This window comes from Salmo salar, unplaced genomic scaffold (genome assembly GCF_965601325.2).
Source record: "Salmo salar unplaced genomic scaffold, fSalSal1 ptg000578l, whole genome shotgun sequence".
Classification (NCBI taxonomy): domain Eukaryota; kingdom Metazoa; phylum Chordata; class Actinopteri; order Salmoniformes; family Salmonidae; genus Salmo; species Salmo salar.
The window spans coordinates 1,783,907-1,790,740 of record NW_027675424.1 but is presented as its reverse complement, the minus strand read 5'-3'; positions in this window follow the sequence as shown (position 1 = coordinate 1,790,740).

Sequence of the window (6,834 nt, the reverse complement as noted above, 5' to 3'; positions counted from 1 at the left end):
TACGTTTTTTATCCGTCCGTGAAAATACTGCCCCCTACCCCCATCAGGTTAAGAAATCATGTAAAGCGCAAAGCCTTATTATTATATTGCCAAACAGCTTAAAACAGATTTACGTCAACTTCTACAGATGTCAGTGGGGAAATGATTTATGTCTCTCTCATGGTTCTGAACTCTCTGCTGGAGTTACCACTCTAATGAATCAGTTCAATGGTTTCTGTCTCTCTCATGGTTCTGAACTCTCTGCTGGAGTTACCACTCTAATGAATCAGTTCAATGGTTTCTGTCTCTCTCATGGTTCTGAACTCTCTGCTGGAGTTACCACTCTAATGAATCATTTCAATGGTGTCTTGTCATCAACTGTAACAACATCATCATTATTACCAACATTTATTGGTTCAATTCCAAACTTGAAAAGGATCAGTGACTTGAATCTTTGGAAAAGCCTATTCTCCATTGGCTAACCAAGTTCCTTAATGCTTTACTTATAGTAGGTGGGGATTTATTTATTTCTCTGAATCATTTAATTGACAGTTTATGTAAAGGTTTGATATTATTCATGTTTGGAGAGTAAATTTTCCTAATGACTAGTCTTCCACTTGGAGTAACTAGACCCGGTCCAGACAATCACCACAGATCTTTGGTTGGTGTCTAAATGTTTTGATAAACAGGCTATTTCTGTTAACATCCTGGTCACTCCCCTTACTGACCATAGAGCTGTTTATATTGACATTACACTGTTTATCTCTGATAATGGCCCTTACTGATCATAGAGCTGTTTATATTGACATTACACTGTTTATCTCTGATAATGGCCCTTACTGACCATAGAGCTGTTTATATTGACATTACACTGTTTATCTCTGATAATGTCCCTTACTGACCATAGAGCTGTTTATATTGACATTACACTGTTTATCTCTGATAATGGCCCTGGCAGAGCATCCTATTGGAAGATTAATAGCTCTATTAAAACATGAGTTGGTCCAGATGGAGATAAACAATGTAATTACACACTTCTGGAACAACGCTATAAATAACAATTCATACAGTAATAACTGGGAGCTTTTTAAATATGAGGTTGGAAAATATGCAAGTAAACATGGGAGTATTGTTGCCAAGACCAGGAGAGCTGAAGAAGAAAGTGTTATTACAAAGATCACCTGTCTTGTTCAAAAGCCTGTTGAAACTGTTTCAGAGGAGGATAAATCTGTTCTGTTTGATCTACAACACCAGTTGGATGATATTTATAGACTGAAAGCAGACGGAACCTTTGTCACATGTAGGTAGAAATGGCTAGAGGAGGGTGGACAAAATTCAGGTTTAAAAAATAGCACTCTAAAAATAATACAATTTAGCAATGAAATATGACTGGTCTCATCACTGATGACCCCACATTAATCTCCATCTTTAGTTCAACTTCTACAGTATTGTGAGGTGTCCTCAACTCTTTGTTTTGATTGTCTGGGGGATGTGAAATCAGTTGGTGAGGCTGACAGGGAACAGTGTGACGACCCTACTATAGTTGAACACATCATTTATTCTATTGAACAACTTAAAATAATATGTCTCCTGGGACTGATGGTGTATCTGCTGAGTTTAACAAAACTGTTTCTGTTGGAGGTCTCCTGGGACTGATGGTGTATCTGCTGAGTTTAACATAACTGTTTCTGTTGGAGGTCTCCTGGGACTGATGGTGTATCTGCTGAGTTTAACACAACTGTTTCTGTTGGAGGTCTCCTGGGACTGATGGTGTATCTGCTGAGTTTAACAGCACTGTTTCTGTTGGAGGTCTCCTGGGACTGATGGTGTATCTGCTGAGTTTAACACAACTGTTTCTGTTGGAGGTCTCCTGGGACTGATGGTGTATCTGCTGAGTTTAACACAACTGTTTCTGTTGGAGGTCTCCTGGGACTGATGGTGTATCTGCTGAGTTTAACAGAACTGTTTCTGTTGGAGGTCTCCTGGGACTGATGGTGTATCTGCTGAGTTTAACAGAACTCGTTTCTGTTGGAGGTCTCCTGGGACTGATGGTGTATCTGCTGAGTTTAACAGAACTGCTTTCTGTTTGGAGGTCTCCTGGGACTGATGGTGTATCTGCTGAGTTTAACACGAACTGTTTCTGTTGGAGGTCTCCTGGGACTGATGGTGTATCTGCTGAGTTTAACACAACTGTTTCTGTTGGAGGTCTCCTGGGACTGATGGTGTATCTGCTGAGTTTAACAGCACTGTTTCTGTTGGAGGTCTCCTGGGACTGATGGTGTATCTGCTGAGTTTAACACAACTGTTTCTCAACAGTTGGTATCTTTTCTGTTGGAGGTCTTTTCTGAAAGCATTGTAAATAATGCTCTCCCTCCCAGTTTGACTCAAGCTCTGACTACATTAATACCTGACCCCAAGAAAGACCTGTAAATGTATTAAACTGTGATAGAGGTTCACTCTGTAAATGTATTAAACTGTTATAGAGGATCACTCTGTAAATGTATTAAACTGTGATAGAGGATCACTTTGTAAATGTATTAAACTGCGATAGATGATCACTCTGTAAATGTATTAAACTGTGATAGAGGATCACTTTGTAAATGTATTAAACTGTGATAGAGGATCACTTTGTAAATGTATTAAACTGTGATAGAAGATCACTCTGTAAATGTATTAAACTGAGATAGAGGATCACTCTGTAAATGTAGCATAAAAATTGATTTTAACCTGTTGGGTCTAGGGGGCAGCATTTGCACGTCTGGATAAAAAAAATGTACCCGATTTAATCTGGTTACTAATCCTACCCAGTAACTAGAATATGCATATACTTATTATATATGGATAGAAAACACTCTAAAGTTTCTAAAACTGTTTGAATGGTGTCTGTGAGTATAACAGAACTAATTTGGCAGGCAAAACCCTGAGACATTTTCTGACAGGAAGTGGATACCTGATGTGTTGTATTACCTTTAAACCTATCCCATTGAAAAACACAGGGGCTGAGGAATATTTTGGCACTTCCTATTGCTTCCACTAGATGTCACCAGCCTTTACAAAGTGTTTTGAGTCTTCTGGAGGGAGATCTGACCGAACAAGAGCCATGGAACGATGATGTCCCATTAGACACCTGGCGCGCGAGTTGATGTTGGGTACCCTCGTTCCAATACGTTATAAAAGAGTATGCATTCGTCCACCTTGAATATTATTCATGTTCTGGTTAAAAAAGGCCCTAATGATTTATGCTATACAACGTTTGACATGTTTGAACGAACGGAAATATATTTTTTCCCCTCGTTCATGACGAGAAGTCCGGCTGGCTTACATCATGTGCAAACGAGACGGAGATTTTTGGACATAAATGATGAGCTTTTTTGAACAAAACTACATTCGTTATGGACCTGTGATACCTGGAAGTGACATCTGATGAAGAGAATCAAAGGTAATGGATTATTTACATAGTATTTTCGATTTTAGATCTCCCCAACATGACGTCTAGTCTGTATCGCAACGCGTATTTTTCTGGGCGCAGTGCTCAGATTATTGCAAAGTGTGATTTCCCAGTAAGGTTATTTTTAAATCTGGCAAGTTGATTGCGTTCAAAAGATGTAAATCTATAATTCTTTAAATGACAATATAATATTTTACCAATGTTTTCTAATTTTAATTATTTAATTTGTGACGCTGACTTGACTGCCGGTTATTGGAGGGAAACGATTTCCTCAACATCAATGCCATAGTAAAACGCTGTTTTTGGATATAAATATGAACTTGATAGAACTAAAAATGCATGCATTGTCTAACATAATGTCCTAGGAGTGTCATCTGATGGAGATTGTAAAAGGTTAGTGCATCATTTTAGCTGGTTTTATGGTTTTGGTGACCCTGTCTTTGACTTGACAAAACATTACACACAACTCTTGTAAATGTACTGTCCTAACATACTCTAAATTTATGCTTTCGCCGTAAAACCTTTTTGAAATCGTAAAACGTGGTTAGATTAAGGAGATGTTTATCTTTCAAATGGTGTAACATAGTTGTATTTTTGAAAAATTTGAATTTTGACATTTATTTGGATTCAAATTTGCCGCTCTTGAAATGCACCTGCTGTTGATGGAGTGCACCACGGGTGGCACGCTAGCGTCCCACCTAGCCCCAAGAGGCAACAAATTCTTATTTACAATGATGGCCCAGGGGCGAAAATCTGATATCAACTTTGGAGGGGACAATTACATTACATTTTCTCAAGAGCAATTCCTGAGGGGACACCAAAAGTAGTGCTGTAACACATAGCCTACGTTTAATATGGTAAATGTATATTGAGGAACCAAAGAAATAAGGTGTTTGCCGTACTCCTAACTACCGGTACCCAAAACTACACAACTAATCACAACAGCAATACCATTGCCTTTAACACATCTTAGTTCAGTCACCAGTTTAAGTTGAGAGTGGGGGTATCCATGGCATTTTCCAATTATGTTCCTATTTTACAAGTAAAAAAAATTGAGAACCTTTCATAATGTTGCCAAACAAAGACTCAACAAACTTACCTGAGACTCCCTGTCTCTGCCAGTCTGTCCCTGCATATCTGTCCCCAACTCTGCTGTCTGTGTGCCATCTGTTGCCTGCTCTGCCTAATGACATCATTGTGAAACATTTCCATTAGAATTTCATTTCTTTCTTATGAACATTTTATCAACTAGTCTTTGAGATATTAGGCTACGAGGGTTCTTACTTTGCGTTTTGGTGTACTGAAAAATACTCTGATGTCCGTCTTTTTTCTGCCATTTTTCTGCCATTTTTCTACCTGGTTGGCTACACACACACAGTATGTAGGTTATTTACAGTAGGAGATGGGCTTCTATCATCTTATCTTCTATCATTCTATATGGGCTTCGATCTAAAAGGTAGCTAGCAAATGTGAAACGGATTGCAGTGACAAGAGTTGACAGCTGTATGAGTTCACCATTTACACAACATATGCTGCAACCTTTTGTAATTTTAATCGTTTGTTTCATATTGGCTGGCTTCTAACAATAGCTGAATTTGCAAAGCTAGCGAGCACCAATTCAGTGGTGTTTGCTATAATCTTTGCTACCCAGGTTAAATAAAGGTGAAATAAAATATATTAATAAAAGTTCCCTTGCGACAATTTAGCTTTTGCAACGAGACCATTAAATATATTTAAAACAATGGTAGAAGAGAGTGAAGTTCTGTTCAGTTTATCGCTAACCTTATCACAGGGACTTTGAAGCACTAACTTACATGCATGCTGATCTTGGAATAAATTGACGATAGCAAAGATTCCATCTTTGACGACGCCACATACATGGAATAGGTACTAGCTAGCTTAATAGTTAATATTTGCGCGCTAGCTCTGCATATTCAGCTAGTGTGTGTGCGCGATTGACTGGATTAACCTCACGTCAGTTACGTGTATTGAGTGCCTTTCAGACAGTAGATACGACCTCTACGTTACCTCGCAAGCTAAGGAACTGGCAGTGGATCAAACCATTGTGAGGCAAAGGGTGGGGGGGGTCGCAATCTTTTGAAACTTAAAAACAAGCTATTAAGTGTCTATAATCAGCACAATTGCTTTCATTGCATATTATTAATATTATTTAAATTACATAGTTATGTTTCAGTGATATATTGGGGGGGACAAATCATATTTTTCCCAGGATGGGGGGGTTGTGTCCCCCCCCGTCCCCCCCGGCATTTCCGCCCCTGTGATGGCCTACCGGGGAACAGTGGGTAACCTGCCTTGTTCAGGGGCAGAACAACCGAATTTTACCTTGTCAGCTTGGAGATTCGATGCAGCAACATTTCAGTTACTAGCCCAATACTCTAACAACTAGGCTACCTGCCACCCCCATTAAAAGTGTGTGGTTGTTAACAAGTGTTAAAAAAAACTGTACATATAGGCATACAACTACAATTAAAACATATATATTAATAAAGACACTGTATATTCATAACGCTAGCAAAACTTATTTTAGATTGTTGTTGCAAAGGCTTCTGTTAATTTCACCCAAAAATGTGGGTCTTTTCTCATGAAGTCAAAATAAAATCTGCTACAATACTTTTTGTAAATATTTGCAGGTATTGAGTGTGAGATTTTGTTGCCTGAGATGTCTGTCTGTTTAGTGCTGCATGCTTGATATTGCTGACCCCTTATTGGGAGGTGGCTTACTAGTTTGTATATTGTACTGATTCATATGGATACCTGTCCATACATTGTCTGTAAAAGTGTATAAAAACAGAAAAGCATATAACTGTAGCTATGTGGTCTTTACTTGAGTGTGTTTCAGCAGGGTGAGGTCAGAGAGATGCTTCCAAGTCACTGTTTTTCTGAACTCATAAAATCCTTTACACAATCTGATGGGATGGATGTTCAACCCCATTAAAATGACCATAAGGTCAATATAGAACCTTTAAGTTAAGACCTCACAGATCTGTTCATGGCAAAGCAGTTCAATGAATGATACTAATTGATTCTGTGACAGTATTCATAAAGAGTAGGACAGCTGATCTAGGATCAGTTAAGTATTTTAGATCATAATGTATTAGATTACATGGAGTGGGGGACCTGATCCTAGATCATAATGAATCAGATTACATGGAGAGGGGGAACCTGATCCTAGATCATAATGAATCAGATTACATGGAGAGGGGGGACCTGATCCTAGATCATAATGAATCAGATTACATGGAGAGGGGGGACCTGATCCTAGATCATAATGAATCAGATTACATGGAAAGGAGGACCTGATCCTAGATCATAATGAATCAGATTACATGGAGAGGGGGGACCTGATCCTAGATCATAATGAATCAGATTACATGGAGAGGGGGAAC